Source organism: Myotis lucifugus, unplaced genomic scaffold, assembly GCF_000147115.1.
Source record: "Myotis lucifugus unplaced genomic scaffold, Myoluc2.0 scaffold_426, whole genome shotgun sequence".
Classification (NCBI taxonomy): Eukaryota; Metazoa; Chordata; class Mammalia; order Chiroptera; family Vespertilionidae; genus Myotis; species Myotis lucifugus.
Genome location: NW_005871474.1, coordinates 1 through 10,083, shown reverse-complemented (window position 1 = coordinate 10,083; position 10,083 = coordinate 1). Strand labels below are relative to the sequence as shown.

General features: G+C 42.2%; 1 long non-coding RNA gene and 1 other non-coding gene across 2 annotated transcripts; one reads left to right on the top strand and one right to left on the bottom strand.

Moving 5' to 3' along the window:
* Positions 1–5,515: 5,515 nt before the first annotated feature.
* Positions 5,516–8,356, top strand: LOC111823235. The gene is made up of 2 exons (XR_002826237.1): positions 5,516–5,693; positions 6,938–8,356. It is a non-coding gene; the product is annotated as an uncharacterized LOC111823235 (long non-coding RNA).
* Positions 8,357–8,546: 190 nt separating this feature from the next.
* Positions 8,547–8,653, bottom strand: LOC111823240. Its single transcript, XR_002826241.1, has one exon. It is a non-coding gene; the product is annotated as a U6 spliceosomal RNA (small nuclear RNA).
* Positions 8,654–10,083: the final 1,430 nt, after the last annotated feature.

Here is a 10,083-nt window from a genome sequence, read left to right as displayed (position 1 = left end):
TGGGAATTCGGGCATTGATAGAGAAGAAATAAGGATGGAGAAGTGGGTACACCTCTGTGGATGGAGCCCTCCCATCCTTCTGACTCCTGGAAAAAGATTGCGAAAGGGTGTCCAGCAATTAGTAATGGACCAGTGAGCCCAGTTGGGGGAGGTCTTAGGAACCTACAATACTAGTCTCTATCTTATCCTTACGCCCACTTGACCCATCCAGGGGGCTTTCTGGATGCATGTTATGTCTTTGTCAGCCCACCCTGGCCTGACTTTCTGGCTATTGGAGTACCTTCTCAATGGTGCAGTCGCTGGGGAGTAGGTAGAGGTGGAAGTTGACTTCCTCAGAATGGAGGCGATGGTAGAGTAACACATTGGAGATGACAGGAATGCTCAGGAAAGAGTGGATCTTTCTTAGTAGAACTCCCATGGGGGAGAAGCTGGGGTTCTCAAGGACTGTGTAACGTGGCTCCACCCTGGTTGGCTTCTCCAGAAGTATCCCATCCTCTTTAAAGTGGGCTATGTGGAACCATGAGATGTCCACATGTTCCTCTGTGAAAAAATGTATTTGAGAGATGAGTACTTAGTGCCCTCAATGAGTCAGGCTTGACTGGGACAGTGTGGTCCTTGTGCAGAGGTTCAGTGGCCTTTTTGGGGGACCCAGCAGGTAAACAGCGTGCCTATGTCTGGGGCCTTTTGGGGTTGTGGTCAGTAGGTTCTCTCCAGTTGGAGCACCACTGGAATGTTCTTAAGCCAAACCTATACACAGCCCCAATTCCTTGAGCTGGAAAGAAATGGATCCCATGGTTACCTTTGTTACTGTGGATTCTATAACTTTGAGGGCCATTGAGTAATGCTGGCAGGTGTGACTCCAGGCAGATAGAAACAAGGAGAAAGAGAGTCGGAAATGGAGTGACCAAGGTAGTGTACATTTGTCGTGTTTGGTCACCCACCATTTTCAGATTCTTCTTTTTGTGAAGAACCTCCTCCTCCATCATTGTGTGGGTCTTGGCAAAATACAAGCTGGGCCTCCCACTGGGGAAGCTTGTTGCACAGGTGTGTGACCAAGACTTGACCAAGTGGATGCTTCTAACCAGGGCCTTGATCTAGAGGTGATGAAGCACAGATGAAAAGACAGAGATTCTTTTGGCAGCAGCAATGGGGTCAAGAGACCAGCAGCCACCATGGCAGGAGGGCTCTATAGTGGCTGTGTCTGCCCTAGAGGTCTCTTTTTTTTTTTCCTGTTTAGACCTTGGCTGTGTTATTCTTTTCTCAACAGTCTTTGGTCACTGCCTTTTTTTTTCTTTTATCTGTAAGACTTGTTGCCTAATTGTTTCTTAAGTCTATGAGCTACTCAATAATCTTCTCATACATTCCTTTTATGTCCAAATCAGCCTTAGTCTGCATGGTCACCTATCAGCACATTCGAATTGATTTGCTACCCAGAGGAGCCTTGGAGACTGCTACTTAACTTTATTAATTTATTAAATGTGTAAAAATATTTTTTAAATATATTTTTTTGTTAATCCTCATCCAAGGATATTTTTTCCATTAATTTTTAGAGAGAGAGTGCAAGGTAAGGTGAGAGACAGAGAAAGAGAAATGTCAGTGTGGGAGAAACACATCAATTGGTTGCCTTTCACAGTTGCCCCGACTGGGGCTGGGGATTGCAACTGAGATACATGCCCTTGACCAGAATCAAACCTGAGACCCTTCAGTCTGAGGGCTGATGCTCTAACCACTGAGAAAAATGGGTTAGAGCTATTAATTACTTTTTTTTTGCATGAAAAATAGTATCATGGTGGTGTATACCACTTGAAAAAATACAGAAGTATTTACCTCTGATCACAATAAACAGTACAACAATTATTACCATCTTCCCCTTTTCCATTAGTCTTTCTCTGTAGCAGCAGCTTTTCGTGTTTCCATTTTGGTCATGTAGCTTTGTCCCCTGCCTTTCCCACACTGGTTTAAATTGTCGCAAGCGCCTGTGGGCCTTTCTAGTGACTGTAGTACATGATCCCTGCTGTGGATGCAGCATCCTGTGTTCGCCACTCTCTTCTGGTTTCAGCGTTGGGGTTGCTTCACCTTTTCACTATGATAAATAGTCCTGCAATGCACATGTTTCTGCAGAGAACTTTTCTATTTCCCTGAGCTACTACCTTGGATTGATAAGTCCCAAGGAATGAGAACAGGATGTGAGCAATTCTATGACTTGCCAGGTTTTGCCAAATTGCTTCTCCATGAAGTGGTGCACTTTGCATTGCTTTGGTGACACTAAGTGGATGTTACCTCGTCCTCCACAAACTGAAATATTCTCACTTGTTACTTGGGTGAACTGAAGCCCCTGGAGGGAAGTGCTTTTCGGAAGGTCACGAGTCACCTACAGCCTTTGGGTGAGATCCCTGCTCTCAGGGCACAGTTTGTGGCACTACAGACACTCTGTGCCTGAATTCTGTTTCATTTAAAAAAATTATTATTATGATGATGATCATTATTATTGTGTGTGTGTGTGTGTGTGTGTGTCCACGCGCGCGTGTGCCTGAATTCTGGAAGGTGCTGTGTGTGCATCCAACTTGCCTTCTTGCTAGGGTGACCCATTGTCCTGGTTATCTCACACCTCCCCACCACTGCTTTACTTCTGAGTCTTCCCTAGTTACCCTTCCCTAGTGACCCTGTCTACCAAGCCAGGTGCCTCTGGACCCTGGAGTCTCTCCCATTGGGACTGGCCTCCTGTGCCCGTGCTCTCCTACTGGGCAGCTTGAATTATTTACTTAATCTTGTGGTCTCAACAAATGAGCCTTCTCTGGGTCTGGGCAGTTTTTTGCTGTTTTAGTTTTCTCATTCTATTTTTCTGTTTCTACTATATATATTTTTTGACTGAGGATCCTAATATTTTAGTGTGTGTACTTAAAGTCTAAAATATACCAATGCTTGTACCTGGAGGTGATACTGAATGGATTTAACTACTGGAAGTGTGCTATAATCTTATATAATAAAAGGCTAATATGCAAATTGTCCCCTTGGGAGTTCGACTGGGAGACCAGGAGTTTGATCACTCGCTATGATTAGCATTGACCACAAGGGGATGGCGCGGAACATGATGGGCAACCTGCGGTGGCGGTGGGGCTCTGAGGGATCGAGGGAAAGAGGTGGGGAAGTGAGGAGGTGGGGAGGCGGGGAACCGAATCGACACTGATCACTGACCAGGCCTAGGGACCTACCCATGCAAATTTTCATGCACCGGGCCTCTAGTTTAATATGTCAATCTATACAGATATGCATTGCTGAACTATGGGGATATGGTCTGAGAAATGCATCTTTCAGCAATTTGATCATTGTGTGAACATTATAGAGTCCATGTACACAAACCTAGATGGTGTAGCCTACTAAACATCTAAGCTATATGGGCTACCATCATCTTATATGTTTTCTGTCATTAACCAAACCATTGATATGTGATACATGACTGCAAATGAAACATTAAAATTATATCTCCCTTTATTATCTAAATGAACTATGCATATCATAAAAGTACTTATAACTGATATAGCTGTAACATGACTTGTTTATTAAATCATGTATATATATAAAAGCCTAAATGACCGAACGAGTGTACAACTGGGCACTATGATGTGCACTGACCACCACGGGGCAGACGCTCAATGCAGGAGCTGCCCCCTCGTGGTCAGTGTGCTCCCACAGCCAACCTCCTGTGGCCCCTCCCCCTGGTTGGCCCGATCAGCCCTGGACCCCAATTAGGGCGGGAGACAACCCTGATTGGCCCCGATCGCCAGCCAGGCTGAGGGACTCCACCTGTGCATGAAATCATGCACCAGGCCTCTAGTTCTATCATAATTAAAATTCCTGTCTGAATCATGATTTGACATGGGGAACTGAATCAGGTTCTTCCAACTTTCACATTAAATTGATAGACATTAGTTCTGTGGCAGCCAACGTTGTCTGGGGTGCATTTGATGCCACTCATGGCCTGGACTGGAAAGCCTGTGTTGCCTCAGCCTGCACATGTGCAGGCCCATTACTTGACTCTGTGGCCAACACTGGCTGACATTGTCAGGTCACTTGTGGTCTCAAAAAGTGGAGAATTTCTCTTTCCTGATCAGGATGGAAATATTTTAGCATTTTAACCCAGAAGGCAGTTCTAATGCAGCCTTCATCCTCTTTGTGAATTACACACTAAGACGTTCGTATTCTTTAGCACTCTACCTGCTATTTCTGTTCACATTTTAGTTTGCTCTCTCTCTTTTAAATCCCCACACATTAGACATTATTACTGTTGCTTTATCCAGTCATTGGTTTGTTAGATTTACCTAGTTGGGTGTCAGTATCTTTGCTGGTTATTTCATCTTGTACTGCACACCTTATGTATGGGATCATTTCTCTGTTGCCTGAGTTACATCCTTTAGAATTTCCTTCAGTAAGTATTTCTGGAAAGATATCTTGGTTTTAGTTTGTTTTAAAATGTCTATTTCACCTACTTCTTAAACAATAACTTTTCTGTGACTGTAATTCTTGATCAACAGTCATTTGCTTAATCCAGTGGTTCTCAACCTTCCTAATGCCCTGACCCTTTAATACAGTTCCTCATGCTGTGATGACTCCCAACCATAAAATTATTTTCGTTGCTACTTCATAACTGTAATTTTACTACTGTTATGAATCATAATGTAAATATCTGATATGCAGGATGTATTTAAGCGACCCCTGTGAAAGGGTCATTCAACCCCCAAAGGGGTCGCAACCCACAGGTTGAGAACCGCTGGCTTAATCCTTTGAGGTTTTTATTTCATTGTCTTCTGCCTTCCATTGTAGCTGTTCAAAATCAGTTGTCATCCTAATGGGAGTACCTTGCTCCATAATCTTTCTGGCTGCTGTTAAAACCTGCCCTTAGATGTCTGCATTCTGTAGATTCACTTCAATGGGTCTGGTGCTGATTTCTCTCTGTTCCTCTCTCCTGCTTTGAATTTTTGGGATTTCTCCTTAGAAATCACATCTTTCAGCAATTATAGGAATTTCTTTGAAATTTTCTTTGAATATTACTTTTTCCATTCTCTCTATAATATCCTTCTAGAATTCTGACTATATGTATATTCGGCCTCTTTGTATCTTCCATGTCACTTAATCTTTTCTTATTTATGCTTCATCATATTTTCTGACAATTTAGATTATTTTCAAACTTGATTTATCATTTTTAGTGTGTAAGAGACAGTGAGGGTCCAGGAAAGGCCTGACCCCACTCCAAGTCATGTAAAGGACATGAACGTGGCTTACACCCCAGTTCTTGTGATCTAGGCAAGCAGACATTTGTCATAGCAACTGATTGTCATAGTAACTGTCAAACATAGATGGATCTAGACAAAGCTTGCCCAGTCTTGCCCAGCCTGTAACGATCTGCTACTTTCCTATAATAGGCCAAGCCCTAGTAGTGATTTATGAAGCATGACTAGCTACAGCTTAGCTATAAAACAGTGTGTGTAAAAAATAAAGTTGCTGGTGCATTGTGCCAGTCCTCCTAAGCCCGGTCTCTTGTATTTCATCCCACGCCACCTCTATCCTGCGGGACCCTTGGGAGCGGGCCTCCACAATTGGCGCCTGGAACAGGGACTGAAGGTGGGCTTCGTGAGGACCCCGGAGTCACAGTCGGCCGAGTCAATCAATCAATCAATCAATCAATCAAGTAATAAGTAAGTTTTGGGGCAATCAACCAAGTAATAAGTCATTTTGTGTTAATTAGGAGTAAAACATGGGGCAATTAGAGACCAAAGAGTGCTCTCTGTATGCGCAGATGTTAAAGAACATGCTGCAGGCAAGAGGGGCTCCTGTAACAACTTCACAGCTAGAGAGTTTTTTAAATTTTATGCAGGAAGTCTACCCGTGGTTCCCTGAGGAAGGAACCGTTAACTTAGAAACGTGGCAGAAAATTGGAAAACAAATGCTCAATCATTATAAAGCCCTTGGGCCAAGTAAGACCTCGGTTGATGCATTTTCCTTATGGAATTTAATACAGGATTGTTTAGATCCCAGGCATGACCATAATCAACCATCTCTTAAGCCAGAAAAGAAGAAGAGAAATATTAAAAATTGCATAAGGAAGGAAGCACCTGCTCTTAATAATCTAAGAAATACTAGCTGTAAAGGATTGAAGTTTCTAAGAATAAGGAATTATAAGAAGAAGAAGAGAAATATTAAAAGGAAATTAATCAAATAGTACAGGCCAGTAAGCCAAATGTAATAATTAATATCTCTTAATAATTATAAAAATATATAATCTTTAAATCATATATACACATATATATTTAATAGTCTTTCAAGTTAGATTTCAAAACTATAACCAAGGAATAACTTTGGGACATTTCATGGGCCCTGAAATGTTTTCAAAAGTTTATTCTCTCTTCTTAAAGAATTTTTTAATAAAGCCAATTTAATATACTTAAAATCACATAAAAAGCTTTATTAAATAAAAAATTAATAAATATATATTTTAAGTTTTTGCCTCTAATAAAGGGCAACACAAGTTATTTTATTTAAAATTTCTTAAAATACAGCAATAGAATTTTAAGCTATAATTTAAAATAACAAAAGTGCCTCGCTACTACATTTTAAATTAGGCTAGAGATAGGCAGTATTTACACCTCGTAAATCAGACATAAAACTTTACTAAATTTACTAACTTTATTAATAAAGATGCCTACCATAAGAAGCCAGTATCTTTATAAGCAATTAAATCCTAGTAAAGTAAATTCTTCACTCATATTACTGGAATCCCTTATAATCCCCAAGGACAAAGCATAGTTAAAAGGGCACATCGTTCCCTAAAAAATCAGATCCAAAAAACACAAAGAAGGGGGAGCTAGGGGGTCCGTACTCTCCTCACCAAATATTACAACATTCACTATTTACTTTAAATTTTTTGAATCTGGACGCGCAGGGTTTGTCTGCTGCAGATCGACAATGGACCATCGGGCTGTCTTAGTAAGATGGAAAGATCCTAACACTATAGAGTTGCTAACTTGGGGAAGAGGGTATGCTTGTGTTTAAGTTCCAGATGCAGACCCCAATGACCAAGTTTTCGATCGGATCTCTGAGGAAGAGGCAGGACACGCTCCAGCGGAGGCGTCATTGGCAGACCCTTCAGACGGAGATGGCCCCTCCTCACCTGGGGCTCTTTGAAGAGGCTGGATGCGGAAGCCCAAGCATTCACTCGGAACTCTTCCTAGGGATTGATTTTGGCTTTGATCGCCTTGACTGGACTTTTGCCAGTGACTTTGGCTGAGGTTCACTGGACTCATATGATTAATCCACCAACCTTCACTCTGCAGACTTGGACTAATCCTGAATTCCTTTAACTACCAACGACTCGGACTATACTCAAGGGACTTGGGTGAGGCCTAATGGACATTTGGGGCACTCTCATTTTCAAGCATTGTTTAACCAAACCGTCACCGGGAATGTACCCACTGTTCCTCTGTATATTCCTTAATAGCTTTTATTATGTCTACTATGGTAATTATCTCTTCTGCTATGACATCAGGATTTGCTTTAAAAACCTCTATCCTTACAGCCCAACAAGTAGATAGTAGGTTACACAACTTGACCTCTAACTAGGAAACGGGGCAAGTTTATATTAGTAGCTAGAGCAATGGGGCAAAGTTGATTAATAAGTACCTTAGTAATGGGGCATTATTGATTAATTATAGTTTTATATAATTCACTTATGTTTTAGTAACTGCACTTAGCAACAATGATTGATTGTATAACTTTGAAATTGCATGAGGAAAATCAGGCTATGAGTGCAAAGGGACCTGAGCTTCCGCCTACAGAGGTAGCAACTAAGATTTTTAATGAGATTGAAAGTTAGTTTTCTTCTACCCGGTGGACTTCGTTATTAGGTTCTGGGATTATGATACTTATATGCATAACCATTCTGCTTTGTCTACTTCCAGTCTACATCCAAGCCATTGGAGGAATCCTCCTATCCTTGCAAACCGCTGTACAGGAACTGCGCCTAAAGCACAAAGAAGGGGGAGATGTAAGAGACAGTGAGGGTCCAGGAAAGGCCTGACCCCACTCCAAGTCATGTAAAGGACATGAACTTGGCTTACACCCCAGTTCTTGTGATCTAGGCAAGCAGACATTTGTCATAGCAACTGATTGTCATAGTAACTGTCAAACATAGATGGATCTAGACAAAGCTTGCCCAGTCTTGCCCAGCCTGTAACGATCTGCTACTTCCCTATAACAGGCCAAGCCCTAGTAGTGATTTATGAAGCATGACTAGCTACAGCTTAGCTATAAAACAGTGTGTGCAAAAAATAAAGTTGCTGGTGCATTGTGCCAGTCCTCCTAAGCCCGGTCTTTTGTATTTCATCCCATGCCACCTCTATCCTGCGGGACCCTTGGGAGCGGGCCTCCACATTAGTGGTTTATTGTTTCTTGCTCATATTTTAATGACTATTCATGAAGCATAAGAAACATACTTAGTTTGCATTCTCCTTTTGATAACTTAAATGTCTGAGGGTTTTTTGTTTGTTTGTTTTTTAAATATGGACCGCTTTACAAATTGTTGTGTCATCCTTACGCAGGGGCCTTGCTAATCTTCTCTGTATCATTTCAATTTTAGTATATGTGCTGCTGGAGTGAGCACTGTCTGAGGTCTCCATGGGACTGATATCTGGTTGAGGTTTCTGTTGGTTTTCAGTGCTTCTGAGGTTTTGACTGTGAACTTTATAATTTTTGGAACTTTTCTGTGGGAAGTCTTTGGAGGTGAGAGAGGTTCGGATAACCATGTAACTCTGTGACTATGTCTCTTACTGAAATGCCCTTCTTTTGTGGCTTGAACTCTCATATTGAGTCTGGTGACACGGTTTCTCCTCCCTGCCTGTGGCAGTAGCAATGACTTCCCTTTTGTTGTTAATTTTTAGGTGCCCAACCTTACTAGTTCGTTCACTTAACCTTACTTTGCAAATGGTCTTGTCTTTGAAAAGTCTCATTAAAAATCTCAAATGAATATATCATATACTTTCTGCTGGGACCCTAAATTATACAATCTATGTGAAGAGAACTTAACAAATGATAGCTATTATTGTTATTGAGGAGAACCCTTCCTTCCTCCCTCCCCCCCCTCCCCCCCTCCCTCCCTCCCTCCCTCCCTCCCTCCCTCCTTTCTTTCTTTCTTTCTTTCTTTCTTTCTTTCTTTCTTTCTTTCTTTCTTTCTTTCTTTCTTTTCTGTTAATCCTCACCTGAGGATATTTTTTCATTGATTTTCAGAGAGAGTGGAAGAGAGGGGAAGAGAGAAAGAGAGAATGAGAGAGAGAAACATTGATATGAGAGCATTGATGTCTCACATTGATTGGTTGTCTCCCGCACGTTACCCAAACAGGGCCACGGATTGAGCCTTAAACCAAGGCATGCTCTCTTGACCTGAATCAAATCCAGGACCCTTCAGTCCACAGACCGATGTTCTATCCACTGAGTCAATCTGGTGAGGGTGAGGAAACCACTTTCTATTGAGGGAAACTTTCCAGTAATTCAGGCAAAAATAATTATGATGCTTGGGGACACAATGTTTCAAAACAGATATGCCCAGAGCACTGTGGAATGAGAAAGAAAGCTGCTGCCACTTCTACAACTTTCTCTCAGTCTGCCTAAGGAAGCCACAAACTCCCCTCAGGATATTGAAAGCCATTGGAAGCCATTTCGGACCCATTCTCACCACCATCACCTTCCCTCACACCTCCCTCTCACTCACCTTGGAGGGCTATAAAGTGAGGGAGGTACACAGCTGCCACAGCTCCTGGTTCAGCCTTGATGTCAAAAAGAGGCCCCGCAACCATCCAGCTGTGCTGTGGGACAATCTGGTCCAGGAACTGGTCCCAAGCACAGAATTCAATCTCAATGGTCACTGGCCCTCTCAGCACAAAGTAGAGACCCATGTTGGGACAGTGGTAGGAACCAGCCACAGGGAAGTGAACTCTGGGGATAGCAGAGAGAGAAACATTGATTTAATTACTCTACACAAGCTCACGGACTATCTACTGGATGCCCGACCCCATGCAGTGCACTGTGTATCTAGTA